We start from the raw sequence: 17,165 nt of genomic DNA, 5'->3' as shown, positions 1-17,165 counted from the left end.
GTGGGATTCGAATCTACTATCTCCCGAATACTGGATACTGACTGCGACTACTCTAAGGTCTTATTTGTCTTAATATTAATTAGGCCTATGTGTGAATATTACTGTAGAACCTGTACCGCATGTGCCATATTTCTCATACGATAGATCTATCCTTTACAGTTTTTAACATGTGTAAGCCAATATATTATTAAGCGAAGCTGGTTTATTTCGCCAGTACCCTAAGAAATAATCACACCTAAAACGCTTGTAGATTTATTCGATCTATCCCAAACCCATTCCTTCAAATTTTCGATTCTCCTTGCATAAATGCAGGTTTTCATGGAAGTAATGAGCACTAATACAAGAGATGACTTTGAAACGACAGGACATCACGTCTAAATCAAAGGGTGGAATTTCATGAAGTTTTGCATAAACATTCTCAGAAGGATGCGTCACTTGTCTATTTCGTTTCAAAATATAGACTGGAAAATATATTATTTACGAAATTATTTGCAAAGATCGCAGATCAGGTAAGATAGTTATGTGAGCATTGCAATGGCATATGTTTTTAAATATGAAGGCGATAACCGATATATTGATCCCGTTTCATGTGCTCATGCCGATTAACATGGCCAGTTCTATGATAAATTTCCAATATGTAATAATGCCCTCATAATTTTATTGTGTGGCATAATATTTTAAGTGGCCCGGACACGACAGACACCAATTGTCTACGGAGAGGATTAGGGCCGTGTATATTTATAACGAGAAAAGAATGCTTGAAGCTACTGTTCGAGCGAAGCATGACCTAATTGGGGCTATTTTGAAGCAAGAGGAAAAGCCTCATCAGACAAAGGGTATATTTGCTTAAATCGCTAAGGGTTGCATACAACGTCACTCTGTTCGAGGCTAGAAATACGCAGGATCATTATGATTTGTGCAGACAAAATCAAGACCAGAAGATGATCAGTGCTCTGATTGAGCATGATGATGAAGAAAAGAAAGAATTTAATAAAACGGCTCTCCCGAGGCGAGAGAGAGCGTCTTTATTCTGTAAATCATAGGAGTGTCCTTTATTTTATGGATCTTCCTTATACCAAGGATTTTAAGAGTGTCTTTATACTGTTGATCATTGGAGAGGTGCAGGGATGTTTTCCGGGAGAGTTCGCTTACCCAGTGAGTTTCAGGACATTTTTACCATGGGTTCGAGACGTTATTCGTTATTCGTTATTCGAAGACTTGAGAACTTTAAATGCCTTCTACTCTAAGAGGCCGGATACTGACTAATGACTGAACGTTCTGAAATATATTCAAGTCTCATGGAAAATAGAGATATTGAAAGTTCATGAAAATTTTACGAAGAATTCGAACTGTGCGATCAGAGATTCCACGACCCGTTTAGCTGAAATCGCACTATGCAAATTAGGGTCGAACAATTTTGTAACAGAAACATACGAGTCAGTCGCGTGTCATTTAAATGAATAGACTTGTTCGAGTGGTAAGGAAAGAAACTAGGTCACTGGCCTAAGAGATGAAGGTGGAGTAAACCCTGACCGTGTGTAACAGGCTGTAGTGCGTATAAATGGTTATATAAGTGAACAGCGTAAATCCATATCAGCTATAGTGAATAACTGTGTTCTGATGTTCGTGAAAGCTCACGTGACAGAAGAGTAAAGACATCGTGGGATGTGGACTGGTAACTGGAGCAGCAGAGGTGGCGTATCCAAGGACATCAGCAGTCACGGATCGTGAGACTACCGTAGTGATGACTGAAAGGATGGCATAGTCTGGTCCAAGGTGGATGTTGTGCAGCAGAAATGAGTACTACAAATAACACTGTTATTGGTTTTACGTCTTACTACCTAATTTTTACGGTTTTCGGAGGCGCCTAGGTGCCGGATATTAGTTTCACAGGATTTCATTTACGTGCCTGTAAATCTACGACACGAGGCTGACGTATTTTAACACCTTGAAATACCACCAAACTGAGCCAAAATCAAACCTGCCAAGTTGGGATCAGAAGGCCAGCGCCTTAACCGTCTAAGCCACTCTGTCCGGTGGAATAAATACTCATATCCAATTTATTAAATAATATATTCATACATAATTATCAAGCGCATAGGTTACTTTCATTAATAAATAATTCAACTTTTATCTGTAAATAATTTAACGTATCGGTGCTTAAGGTTATCTTGTTTTAGAAACCAAGTGGCTTGATTTTATTTCCTATTTCAGTTTCTTTCGTTGCTGGTTATGTTTTTTTTTTTTGATATGCTGTGGTCATCTAGGGTTAATGTAAATATTAGGGGGATACATTTAAGTAATTGATTCATTTTAAATTCAATAAACAAACTTGAGGAATGAGAAGGGCATATTCATTCCACCATGCTGTGAGCGTATGTTAGATGCTGGAAGGATCATGGATTTGTGTAAATAGTATAGTGTGATTGTGCATGCTGTTGTGAAGGATCGTGCTGCCTAGACAGAGAGTGTCCTAGTCACTTTTTCAATGTGTATGATGTGATTAATGATGAGAGTTTAGTCTTAAGTTTCGAGTGAAGGGATGATTTTGTGTCGACCAACTGGATCTCTATTTGAATCCACATATTCTTATTCTTATCCATTTCACTCTGTTTGGGGTAGGATAGCTCTATCAATGGTTAGAGAGTCGTGTTTTCCTGTCCTCCCTGTATTTTTTCATTCTTTCAGATCTTGCCTTCCTCTCTTCTTTAAAAATTCTGTATAGTCGTTTGGGCTTCACCCTATCCTGAAAGTTCTTTATTTTATTTTTGGTCATTTTCTTTGCAGATCCATCTACAAGCATCTCTTCTGTAGTTTGGAATTCTCGTAGGTCCTTCTCAGTTTCATTAAACCAGTTCGGCTTCGTTTTCGTATTACGGAATTAGTAGAAAATTATTTTAGTTATCCTGAATCCGCATATTATTTATATGTTTAATTTAATTTTCAAGTTTTCGTTTGAATAGTTTACAATTTGGAAAGGATCACCAACGTTAGTAATGATATTCAATAAATTTCGCTACATGTATTCATCAATGCAGGTTGAGCCAATAGTGGCATAATTAGAGTCACCGGATTTTAAATTTAATCGAAGTAAATAACTTGAAATGAGATTGTGTATTTATTGTACACGCGAATATGAGCTTAATAATACGCTCGAAGTTATTATTAGGAGAATTGGATATTGTAAGTTTGTCAACATTTAATTGTCATGTAAGTGAAATACAGGACGCATGGATTTTTTGATTCAGTGATAATGTGGAAGTTTGTTCTTCAGTTAAATGCCAGCGTGATGAACGCAAGTTTTATCGACTTGCCTTGGTAGTTATTTTTCTTTTACAGCATCTTCGATTGAACCTGGATCCGTGTAGGCCAAAGCCATTTATTCGTGTGGAACTGAAATCCCAGAATTATGTAACGGCGTGTGAGGAGAATTGGGTTCCGTTTCGAGGGCTAATTCCGACAAGGATTGTTAGCTACGAATTGGGGGTCGTTGTTTAGTGCGGTCTATGTTTATATTTCACCCACGTTCCTAGAGATTGTTTGGTATGGTGATTTATTTAATTGTGTTCATTTGGGGAGTATTCCGTATCAATATCGGGTAAGATCGAACGGTAGTACTGGATATGAGCGTGCGTATTTATTTATTTATTTACTTATTTATTTATTTATTTATTTATTTATTTATTTATTTATTTATTACGAGTAGTCATGACCATTTATTTCAGGCAACAACGTTGAAACGGTGATTGCATTTAAGTCCATTTCCTTTTTGTGATGTGTGTTGGTGTGAAAAGTTTGGATGTTTAATGTGTTTGTAAAAATTTGAGAGCATGTACGCATTTTTCTTGTTTTCATTCATGTGTAATTTGTTCATGATGTGTTTATATGTTTACTCCCGCGGGAGCTGTAAGTAGTGTACTCACTGACTCACTTAGGTTGTAATAGTTTTTTTTTTTTTTTTTTTTTTTTTTTTTGCTAGTTGCTTTACGTCGCACCGACACAGATAGGTTGTTATGTAATGTTATTCTTATCTCTAGGATTTCCCCCTGAGACAATTAGGTAGATTAAGCTAGGATTCCACCGTGGTGAACGCGGAAATGGAATAACGAGTATTCATTCTGAAGCTGAAAATATTGAAAATAGTTCACAGCCGTAATAATACTTGTATAATTTAATTCAAGTTCAATATATCATTAAAGGAGTGTGTCTATGCAGAGTATCTTTCCTTAAGATTAACTCTTTGCAGAATTAAAATTTAATATCATAAACTGTATTTATATGCTGTTATAATGCGATATTATTAATTTAATTCATGTTATTAAATTAATATAGTTTTATCAATATTACGTCGTAATTGCCCATCATTTATAGTATACTACGCCCTTACCATTTCCGTTAACTTATATGTTCCCCATCACTTAGAATCAAGATATAACATTTATTTAGGTGTTATTTTTACGCCACGGACCGGGCACGCCTGGATCCACTGGCCAGTTTGGGGCGTTACCAATTTTATATACTGTTCATACGGACTGAATATTGACAGTCTGTGTTTTGCCAAACGTGGTGAAAGTATATCGGTCTGTGTAGAAGTTTCCTACACCAAAGTATTTCCTAGTAAAGTACCTCTCCTAACTGACCTCAGGTTTATAATAGGGCAACATCAAGAACGCCAAAAGCTACAAAGGTTCTCGGAAGTCTAGTAGAAATTCAAATTTTCGACTTCCGGTAAATTTTTAATTCATCATTTTGAAACGCAAGTGAAATTTCAAATTCTAGCCGTAGTAACTCGAGTAAATTTGGAAAATATTGACACTAAGTACATACCTGTACAATTTAAAATAACTCCGATTTAGAGCGTTACTAAAAATGAAACATAAAAACGTTACAGATTTTTTCTACAATTTTACATAACCAAAGAATACAAACAAGGGGCTGCTGAACTATCGGAGGAAAATATATTTATATCGGTTTGTTTTCAGACTGACTCTGCTGTACGAAATTGGTATCTGGGTGGACTCAGGATATCTTATTTATAAATAAAAAGTAACAGACATGAACATAGCGATAATGATTGCTGATACAAGGAGGTGGGAAGAATGAAGAAATGGTACTGGAAATGAGGAGAAAAAGGCGAAGTTGGATAGATGAAGCTGTAAGTGTCAGCCGTCTACGGCAGAGGGATCATGTGAAGTGAATGGAGGAGGATATGTTACCTAAGATAATAATAAACAGAGCCTTAGAGAAGTAGAGGAAACCCCACTGTCGGCAGCCCTGAAGATGGTTTACCGTGGTTTCCCATTTTCACACCATGCAAATGCTGGGGATATACCTTAATAAGGCCACAGCCGCTTCCTTCCCACTCCTAAGCCTTTCTTGTCCCATCGTCGCCATAAGAGCTATCTGTGTCGGTGCGACGTAAAGCTGATAGTAAAAAAAATGTAGTGGACACGATGGTGACGATGATTCGACATTTTAATGATTTAATGATAACTTATAAATTTCTCGGTTGTCGGAACACGAAATATAATATTTAGAACACTATAACATATCTTTGAAAATTAACAGGAATGATGAAAGTTGCCAGTAATTTTTTTACAGGTATGTTATGGTGTTATAAGTGTTATATTACGTGTTTCGGCGGACTGGTACACACAATTTAACTGAGGTGACACTGAAAAATAATGGATTCCTTTCTAATTGATTATGAGAGGTGTGAAACTAAACGACAGGTAAATGATTCTGTTTTCTTTCGAGACATTGACCTGAAATAGCACTTTATGCAACAAGACTATACTGGCAATAATTAAGGCAAAAATATGCTTATAAACGGAGCAAAGCGAGTTTTATAATTTTCATATGAGTGTCTTAATTACTGTTATAGGCGAGTTGCATACTACTGTTAATGTTCGACGATAATTCCAACTCTATTTTTAAATATTCATAAATGTCTGTCGAGATGTCGCTTGATAGTTGAATTTACTGGACAGAGCGCATGCGCTGGGTATTATTTTCCGTGAATGGATTACAGGCCTTGACATTGTAGTATGTTTTCAAAGCTTTGATAGAAGGTTATCATAACGTAGCTTTATTTCAAATACAAATTGTTTATTGTACAGTTGGTGAAGTTAATTTGAGGGAATGTGCCGTGTGGTTGTGGAATAATGGAAGTAGAAATTGCATTGAAGTTAATATGTGTGTCCGACATGTTTGATTTTGGAAACAAGTGCGAAACTAGTGCGTTGAGAGCATGTTCGATGCTATTCTTACCCCCATTGATCAAACAGTTGTATCATAATGACAATCTGAACTGTGATTGTTTGAGGAGGTGTATCATAATGAATCTTGAATGAGCCTCATTAATTTTCCTGGCATATATATTTATATTTCCGCATCGTCGAGCATAAAATATATTATAGAACTTACGAAATATGCAAAAGCAAAACAGCGTAATATTTAACAATGAGACGGTGTCCCTCAGTCTGTCACTCAATAACGCCCAGACTACTTGACCAATTGAGCTGATATGTGATATGCATATACCTAAGAGATTATCTGGATAAACTATTGAATAGGCCTAACTGTTGGAGAGTGAGAATGTAACGGTCAGTATTCATGTTTCATTACTAACTTAAATTCTCAACAGGTGTGTGATGTATAATGAATACAATTATATTCTTTTTTACTTACTATTAAGAGGATCGTTTACCTTGTACTTTTTCTGGAGCAGGGTAGTGGTAGCATAGACATCCAAGAGGCACGTGGCATATGCCCTGCTTATTGTGGTCTTTCCTGCAGGAACTCTCGCAAGTAATATCAATCAAACCGTCACACCTGGGATCTGAAAAAGTAACAAAGTCTCAGGCACATCCCTCGGCTATTTTGTATTTTAAATCTTTTAATTAAAAATAACAATCTAAGCAAGCACAAAAAATTCTTCTTCTTCTTCTTCTTCTGACTATGTAGTTGATTGGGAGCAAGAGTTTGAATGGGAAGTCTCATGCTGAAAGTATATTTGAGCTAGAATTTGAAAGGGGTATTGAAAGTTATAGAAAAACATAGGGGAGAATCGAGCGATTTAGTGGCAGAGGGTACTGGCCTCGACAAAATCGCTCTGAATAACGTCCTTATATTCTAAATCATTGGTCTTCAAATGGCGGACTTCGGTGCGAATCCGGAGCCGATGCCCTTTTCCCCTCACCTGCGCGATTTATACGATGTGAAGGGTAAGAAAGAAAGGGAAAAATTGCAATTAGAATCACTAAAAATTATTTTTGAGAGTAATGTACGACTTATACGTTCGTTGACCTAGAACACTATTTGATCAACAGATGGCAGTACCATATTTTGAAGATATCAATCAATCAATCAATCAATCAATCAATCAATCAATCAATCAATCAATCAATCAATCAATCAATCAATCAATCAATCAATCAATCAATCAATCAATCAATCAATCAATCAATCAATCAATCAGTCAATCAATCAATCAATCAATCAATCAATCACTACTGATCTGCATTTCGGGCAGTCGCCCAGGTGGCAGATTCCCTATGCTAGTTAACAAGTTTTCTGTCTGCTCCAAAGATTGCATTGAGTGTTTAGGCCTACTTGGCATTTCTCTAGTCTCAAGCCTCCTCGCTGCCTCAGTAAGTGTTTAGCCGTGGTTTGTTCCGCACACGAAAAAAATAAACGCATGGTTTGTACATCAGTGTAAGTAGAGTTGTAAACATTTCAAAATATCCAGGCCATTATGATAAAACAGTGCTGATGGTTGTATTATTATTAAAATCAATTAGACCGGGCGAGTTGGCCGTGTGGTTAGAGTCCCACAGCTGTGAGCTTGCATCTGGGAGATAGTGGGATCGAATCCCACTGTCGGCAGCCCTGAATATCGTTTTCCGTGGTTTCCCATTTTCACACCAAGCAAATTCTGGGGCTGTACCTTAATTAAGGTTACGGCCGCTTCCTTCCCACTCCTAGACCTTCCATATCCCATCGTTGCCGTAACACTTACCTGTGTCGGTGCGACGTAAAGTAAATAGCAAAAAAAAAAAGACAATCAGCACTCAAGTGTTTAGTGCATAAAACTTTTCCGAGACTAAGTGTAAGTTATTAAATATTTCAGTGAAGTTTCTTTTTTATGAGCAGTCAAGAGTCAACAAGAGACATAAAGTGAATCTGAAAGTCGTATCTTCAAACATATATAAGAACCGCAATTCTTCTTCATTTTGCCTGAACATACAGACGAAAGACGGACATGTTTCTCCCACTAAGTATAAGGAGAATTCTCGGAATTCTCAAGTCCATTCATCTCTTTTATTTCTTTGTGATTGAGGACTACGATAGCGATTTTGTAGTATCTATAGGCCTATTAATTTATGTATTGTGATAAGTTGTTTTGTCGCAGCGCTATACAGAGCATGACACAATAATGTTCGGCCAAACTTTAAGGGTACATTCCCCACACTCAGGAGAAGAAAATGTGTTATATGAACATGGGTCAGGAAACGATTTAGTTTCCATCTTAGAACAACTGGGAAGGAGGACCACTACCACTACTTCGCCTAGGCGGCCTCACCTTCTATGCTGAACTGGGGCATTGTGTAGGGATGAGAAGATTAGAAGAGGAAGAGGAAATGGCCGTGGTCTTAAGTTAGATAACAACCCGGCATTTGCCTGGATAAGAATCGGGAAACCACTGAAAACTACTTCGAGGATGGCTGAGGTTGAAATTGAACCGACCTCTACTCAGCTGACTTCGCGATGCTGAGTGAACCCTGTTCCAGCCCTCGTACCACATTTTAAATTTCGTGGCAGAGCCGAGAATTGAACCCGGGCTTTCGGGGATGGCAGCTAATCGCACTAACCACTACACCACAGAGGCAGACCCTTATTGTTACCCCCTGCATAAATAATGATGTTTCAGACATGTATAATGCTAAAATTTAAATAATCATTCAATTACTGGATAATAATGGCGCATGGCCTCCGGAGAGGCCTGGTACGGGTCATTTTCTCGTAGACGGCCTATTAGGCGGCCTGAATGCCTGTGAAGATGAGGGTCCTACCTAGGATGGTCTCTGATGCTGACAACGTCACATATACCCAGCCCCCGAGCCATCTCACCATCAGACAGATCCTCAATTGCATTCACGTAGAATGGTGGACCTCCAACCAGTCCTCAGATGCGGGTAAAAATCCCTGTCCTAGCCGGGAATCGAACCCGGGGCCTGCGGGTAAGAGGCAGGCACGCTACCTCGACACGCGGGGTATGTTTAGCATTATTGCCAATTAGCCCAACAATAGAAATCTAAAGTTAACATTTAGGAATATTGCAAATTACGTTAATGTTATGATTTTTCAGACGAGAAATAAACAACATAGATAAGACTACAGTGATGCATCTGAAATGAGTGCAGAAAACCGTATAAATGCGGCTGTCTACCACACCACTGTGAACAGCGACCATCAAAAATTTTTTCCGATCTGTGTACTACAATGGTGGAAGCCATTATCCCAATGCAAAAACTGGAGCATCTGGAAAGGCAAGCACAGTATTGGAAATGTTTGATAGGGTCCAACAACGAAATCCAGGAAGGAAATATTAAAAGTAGCCAGCACGCTAGGAGGTGATGTAGGCGAAGCAGCAGACCTAAAATGAACTGGCTTTATTAAAGTTTTGACCCATTACTTCATCAGATGTTGAGAGTTCCTTCTAAGAATACAGAAACATACTTCATGAGATTAGTACACGATTATTAACCCGAAATATTGAAAAGTTGTTATTTGTAAATTCCTTCAATAGTCATCGAGTATACTACTCAATTATAAGTAAGTTTTTATTCCTATTTGGTTCCATATTTTTCACAATGGTGCCTACAGTGTGTACGTGCCTATTTTGGATATTTAAGGCCTATTTGCCTGCCTGTTTTTAGTGCCTATTAATCCTGACCCTACTCTTTGGCTTTGGACGAATTTTCAGATGGAGTACTGTGTCAAATTGCGTGTATATACTCGGATTTTCAAATGGTGTTCGATTTGTGAGAGAATTGCATCGCTTCAAGGCTATTGATCGCAGTCGTGTTGAGCACTATGCGCTATTGTGTTCGAGTGTGATAAAAATCGGAAAACCTGTTATAGGTGACAACAGATGATGTTCATTGCATGATAGGAGATACGAGGGGCCTAGTACATCATATTTGAGATTAAGATAGTAATTTTGTGTTTTGCCATAATGTCGTTTGGTTTATTAATTGCTTTCATCGTTGATGTTTGGCGTAGTAATAAGAGACACGCTATTTGAGACTCTTACAAATTGAACGAATAATTCCTTTCCGAGAATATAAGCAAATACGGTTTTGAAAGTCATTTCTCAACGTTAATACAGTAACAGCACAATCTTGCATACGCTCATACATTTCAGAGTGAAAAGTTACATATTAGCAATGAAACTGACCTCATCCTGCACGTACAGCAGGTAAATAGGCTATTCTCGTGAGATTTATATTTCTCTGTTAGGTACTAATGCACTGTAAACACATTCTGCAAAATATTATTTATTTATTTATTTATTTATTTATTTATTTAATCCGTTTACCCTCCATGGTTAGTTTTCCCTCCTGACTCAGCGAGGAACTTCCCTCTACCACCACAAGGGCAATGTCCATGAGCGTGAGACATTTGGTCGAGGATACAATCGGGGAGGACGACAAGTGCCTCACCCAGACGGCTTCACCTGCTATGCTGAACAGAGACCTTGAGGGGGATGGGAAGATTGGAAGGGTTAGAGAGGAAGAGAGAAGGAAGGGGTCGTGGCCTTAAACTAGATACCATCCCGGCATTTGCCTGGAGAAGAAGTCGAAATCCAAAACGACACATGAACTTTCTCTGCCCTTTCTTCTGTCATCTGTAGCTGTAGCATTTCCATCTGTAATTGTGTTTTCGTACATCATTCTCCTCAATCATCGATGGAAAATGGTTTTTCCATGGCCAGAAAAAGTCCTCCAATTTGTTGAGTTACATAATTTAACAAACCTCAATGTGCAGAAAGTGGTTTCCTGAGTTGTCTGATGTTATGACTGCAGTCACTCATACAGTTAATATTTTACTCACCGAGTTCCATAGATGCAGTCACTTAAGTGCGGCCAGTATCCAGTATTCGGGAGATAGTGGGTACGAACCCCATTGTCGGCAGCCCTGAAAATGGTTTTCCGTGGTTTCCCATTTTCACACCAGGCAAATGCTGGGGCTGTACCTTAATTAAGGCCATGACCGCTTCCTTCCCAGTCCTATCCTTTTCCTGTTCCATCGTCGCCATAAGAGCTATCTGTGTCGATGCGACGTAAAGCCAATTGTAAAAAAATACTGACCAATAGCCTAGCAGTTAGGCTCCTTTAAACAACAAACACCGGGTGAGTTGGCCGTGCGAGTAGAGGCGCGTGGCTGTGAGCTTGCATCCGGGAGATAGTGGGTTCGAATCCCACTGTCGGCAGCCCTGAAGATGGTTTTCCGTGGTTTCCCATTTTCACACCAGGCAAATGCTGGGGCTGTACCACGGCCGCTTCCTTCCAACTCCTAGGCCTTTACTATCCCATCGTCGCCGTAAGACCTATCTGTGCCGGTGCGACGTAAAGCCCCTAGCAAGAAAAACAACAAACAATTTTTTACGTGTGAGATCATTGAAACACAGACTTTTCAGAACCTACTTTGAGAAACTTGGTGGGATGGCAAGCACACGGATCTTTCTCTTCACAATCTATACAAAAATCTGTCTGTAGTGATAAGAATCAAAGGCTGTGAAAAATAAGCACCAATCCATCAAGGAGAGAGACAGGGCTGCAGTTTGTCCTTTCTTCTTTTCAATGTATTTATAGACAATAACTAGCTCGAAAAGAAAGAGGATAGAAACTTTTGAAATGTGGTGTTACAGAGGAATGCTGAAAAAGAGATGAGTAGATCGGATTACGAATGAAGAGATACTGAATCGAGTTGGTGTGATCAGTATGATTTGGCCAAATTTCAGCAGAAGAAGAAACAACAGAATGATAGGACACACCTTGAGACACCAGGACATATTCAGCTTATTTTTTTGAGTTAGTGTAGGGGTAAGAACGGTAGAGGCATACAATAAGGCAAACGAATTAGTGTAAATGTAGCACAGGCTAGGGTGGCACTTACATTTTACAATTTGCTTTACGTCGCACCGACACACAGGTAGGTCATATGGCGACGATGGGATAGGAAAGGCGTATGAGTGGGAAGGAAGCGTCCGTGGCCTTAATTAAGGTATAGTCCCAGCATTTGCCTGGTCTGAAAATGGGGAAACCACGGAAAACCATCTTCATGGCTGCCGACAGTGGGGTTCAAATCCACTATCTCCCGGATGCAAGCTCACAGCTGTGCGCTCCTAACCGCACGGCCAGCTCGCCCGGTGGGCGGCATTTAAACCTGCATCAAATTAGTAAACAGAATCAAGCCGACAGGTGCCGGCAGAAAATTGTACTAATCAGACAACGCCCTCCCACTACAGACACACCAAAAGAAACAGCAAAGTAACAAGTAACAGACACATATATGGCTCATGTAGGCGGGTTCGATCCCGGTTTACTCCAGTGATATTTGAAGGTTTTTAAATACATCAGTCTCGTGTCGCTAGATCTATCGGCACGATAAAGAACTCCTGTGGGACAAAGTTCCGGCACCTCGGCTTTTCCGAAAACAGTGAAAGTAGTTAGTGTGAATAAAAATAAATAATATATTAAAACAAACATAAATACAGTAATTAAATGGAACAGTGAGGCACAATGTTTCAAGTGAAATTACAACCAATAACGATGGCGAATCATAGTCTATGAAAATATTTAAAAATGTTAATTTCGTAAAATAAATATGTGTTGGCACTTGTAATTTAAGAAATTTTTCTAAATAAACAGTTGGCGCGCGCATGCCTGTGTGTATGTGTTTGTATGGACTGAGATTCCAGTATATATTCGCTGCTATGCATGGCATGGATTCAGTAATAACAAAAAGCCTACAAGAACTTGGATGGTCCACTTTAATTATGCAATGCCATATCAAATGCTTGCTTGATTGCGTGTTGCCACTGGAGAGATACAGGTCTTCCTAGATGACGGCCAGGAGCAACCTGCGTAGCTGAATATGGGATGGTGATGGTGATAATGGGTAGAAAAAAGGTTAAACCTGATGTCGGCACGTAACGTACTCCTAAGAATAATCACATTATTTGTAATAAGTAGCCGAGATGAAATTTTATATAATTGAATGTTACATATAGAGTATCTTTGTTTCATGGGCCATCTAGAGTAATATAGATCTATATAAAGTAAATGGTAGGGGGTTTCGTTTATTTTGCCAATTTTTCAGATATTTTTCCGATTTAGGTCAACTCAAGACTGTATTAGTAGTTTTTAGCTTTCGTGTCTATCCTTCCGCCCGTTTGTCCGACTGTTCCCCCATCACGGCAAAACGGCTAAATAGATCTCAAACAAACTTCAATGTAGATAATACTCATTCAGAGGAGGGTTTATATCTGCATAAATGATTTTAAAATCACTGAATGGAATGAGGGTTTATGGGAAAACCACAACAGTTTTCTTCCATTTTCTCCTATAATATTGATTTTCGTTAAAATCCGTGGACAACTTTACCTAAATAACTTTTGGTATGAGCATAATTTCGCTTACTCTTCAAATGACGGAGAAAATTACTGCTTTATGTGGATTTCATGCTCTGCATTGAGTGGCCGACAGACCGACAACGAACCTACCGGTTACCATGGCAACGTCCTTGACTGCCTGCCACGAAGGAAGTAAGGTAATATCATCTTCGTCAACATTCCTGTTAACTCCAGGTTGTTCCTTGCGTAAAAGGCAAGAGAGACGTCGTGCTGCCATTCTGCGGTATATTTGCGGAATACCGTTGGAGGATACAATCGTCTTCGAACAGAAGGGTCTGTTAATATTTGAACAGTACCGCGGAAGGTAGGGCATTATTTCACGCTATAAGGTGTTTTCTGGCATTTACTGCATTTATCTTCTACTTTTATATTCCGCTTTAATTTCTTGCCTCTGTCTTGCCTCTTTAAGCTTAGGTAATAACACCATAAGTTATCTTCTTATCTGTTTATCTAAGAGTCCCTGCGCCTAAATTTCTTCTCTGTTACTGAATTCTTATGTCCGTAACTCATATGATCACAGTTTAGTGAGGGACATTTCATTTTCAATGCATCCACTTGTAATTTACATATTCATTTGTCCTAACCGGCTGTCCTCAGTTATAATCCTATTTCCTATTAATTTCAACTTTCTTAACTGCAATACTTTCTTCCTTAATTACTCCGTACATACGCAAGTGCTAATCAGATACCTGGACTCACTTTTCATTGAGAACAAATTCCTACCTGTTCTGCCCCCCGGAAGATATCGAAATATGGAGGCAATTTCAATGACGGTGCAGACCTTCGTTTCGGAGTAATTGGTGGCTAAACGATAATTCGTATCATAAAACAGAAAGCACAGTCGATTTGCACGTTAGACAGAGCTGCATTTCTCAATTTTAAGTTAATTTTGTACTTTTTACATGCATACTTTATCGTTTTGCACACATATAGGAAAGATAGTATCATCAAATTCGGTATGCACATTGACACGACCAGTGGTCATACGTTAGCCAAATTTTATGATTCCACCTTCCACATAAGAATTCGAAAAACAAGTAATGTGTGAAACCTGTACCCAAATGTCACCCTATTTAATGTTTCTAATCCAATCTAACCCATAAATATAAGAGATACGAGAAAATGTGATAGGACCAAACATGCAGAACACCAGAAGTGTAGTGTGAATGCGGAATCCGTTTGTTTATATTACGTACCCTTCAAAAGCAGCAGATCTCTAAATGAAGGTGTTCACTTATAAACGTAACCATACTTATATATCTATATAAATACAGTTGTATGGGGTCCGCTGTCTGTAATTTCATTTGCTTGGTCACTTTTTCAGATACTTATCCAATTTACGCCAACTCAAGACCGTACCACCGGTTTTTAGCTTTCGTGTGTGTTTGTCCGTCTGTTCCACTATCACAGGCGAAATGTCTGGATAAATCTCGACCAAACTTTATATAGATTATAATCGTCCAGGGGAATGTTTAGATATGCATATGATTTTTTTTCTATTTGCTTTACGTCGCACCGACACAGATAAGTCTTACGGCGACGATGGGGTAGGAAAGGCCTAGGAATTGGAAGGAAGCGGCAGTGGCCTTAATTAAGGTACAGCCCCGGCATTTGCCTGGTGTGAAAATGGGAAACCACGGAAAACCATGTTCAGGGCTGCCGACAGTGGGGCTCGAACACACTATCTCCCGATTACTGGTGCAGCTATCGAGCTCGGTACATATGATTTAAAAATCACTGAATTGAATGGGGGTGTATAGGGAAACCACTACAGTTTTCTTCCTTTTTCTCTTATACTATTTATTTTCTGTAAAATCGTGGACTATATGTAACACGTCGCTTCAAATTAAAAAAAACCTTTTTTTTATGTACATAATTTCGCTTGGTCACTGGACTCTCTTTCCTTTGAGGGAAAATTCCAGGCTGTTGAAATATATTACTTTTAGGCCCAGGAAAATTTCGAAATATGGAGGCAATTTCAATGACGGCGCAGACCTTCGTTTCGAGGTAACTGCTTTCTAAAGTGTAAGTCATTTCACAAAGCAGATTACACAATCACTGCTTACTTTGAAGAGATCTTAAAATATGGTCCTATGCCTTATTTTCGTATATCTTGATACTTTATATAGCGCAGCATTTCTCGATTATAATCGAATCTCTGCAACTCCATTGTGACTGACATTAGGAAAGGGGGCCTGTCATTATAATGAAAACTGTCCATCTCTATTGTGAAAGGCAGTTATTAAGTGAGCTTGCCGTTATCATAGAAACTCCTGAACTCGATTGTGAATGGAAGTAGGAAATTATCATCAAAATTTCATCAACGTGCATCTTACATGGGGGTGTCGTCCCCTTTTGTTTCTGGGAGAGTTCTAAGAGGCAGGAAATACAATATAATCTTACTCATTACGTATACAGTAACTTACGTAGAACTCCGTATACAAGGTAGAATACCGTAGCGAAGCACGCGTACATTTGCTAGTCCATAATAAGATAAAATGGAGAACATGATAGGCATCAGAACACAGATGTCCCACGCAGTGAAGAATTGCCAAACGAAAAACGCAAATATTTTCTAAAAATGAAAATGGGTTATTTGGTTTAACAGCTATGCAGCTACTCTCACGATGTACAGAAGGGAAAGTGGGACTTCCTCTTACCTGAAGAAGTAGGGTTCAATTTCTGGCCTGTTTAGATATTTTAATACTGGAGCTGTTCAATATGAGAGACATTGGACTTGGTCAAGAAAACCATGCAGAACGCTGACCGCGTGATGCTACAAAATGTACAGGTCATGTAAGTGGGCAGCAGCCAGTTTGGTAAGCCACCGCCCTTAATGAGTTGCTGAGTTTGTCGTTTGCTTTGTTAGCTACCAGACACAATACGAGAAAACCAAAACCAAGACATGTTTCCGTTGTTGGATTAAAACAGCGGTATAAAAACTTGAAGAGAAAATACGATAAAAGCAGGAGACTCACCTATGCCTTCACCAAACACGTTACAAACCAAGAGAGAGGTTATAAGTAATATACAGGTTGCTTTCATGGCGGAAGGTGCTGTGGCTTTCGCCCGGACACGTAAAGAGGCTATAAGCTTATCTATGGCAGTGTAGCCTTACACAATGCGGGGACAGATAGCCCGGCTAATGGCGTGCAGATAAGCTGTTACTTCACCATGATAGGACACCACCAGCATTGTCATGAATTAAAAGTCGACAAGACCTACATTTCTAGTCAGAAGGAACTATCTTTTATGTACTTAACTGAGTGTAATGAGTAATGAGGTAATTTGCAAGAATTTTCTGAGATTAGAATATATAGAAGAAATGAGTTATGAATATATCTTTCTTTATGTGACGGATTGATAATTTAACCAAGTTTCCTTGTGCCACTTCTTGCCTACACTAGATTTACACCACTATTTTCATAGATTCCTTCAATGACCCTCATTACACGGAAATGTA

General features: G+C 38.9%; 1 long non-coding RNA gene across 1 annotated transcript in view; it reads right to left on the bottom strand.

The window, feature by feature from the left end:
* The window catches only part of LOC136876362 (uncharacterized), a 30,943-nt gene extending 14,148 nt beyond the window's left edge, over window positions 1-16,795 (bottom strand). The window contains exons 1-2 of the long non-coding RNA XR_010860578.2: window positions 16,681-16,795; window positions 6,710-6,841 (exon numbers count right to left, since the gene is read on the bottom strand). This is a non-coding gene — a long non-coding RNA (uncharacterized lncRNA). The remainder of the gene's footprint in view (window positions 1-6,709; window positions 6,842-16,680) is intronic.
* Between the last annotated feature and the right edge of the window lie 370 nt (window positions 16,796-17,165).

The sequence above is a fragment of the Anabrus simplex genome, chromosome 1 (assembly GCF_040414725.1).
Source record: "Anabrus simplex isolate iqAnaSimp1 chromosome 1, ASM4041472v1, whole genome shotgun sequence".
In the NCBI taxonomy this organism is placed as follows: domain Eukaryota; kingdom Metazoa; phylum Arthropoda; class Insecta; order Orthoptera; family Tettigoniidae; genus Anabrus; species Anabrus simplex.
Note: the sequence above shows the minus strand (reverse complement) of the source record. Positions and strands in the feature narration are given on the sequence as shown.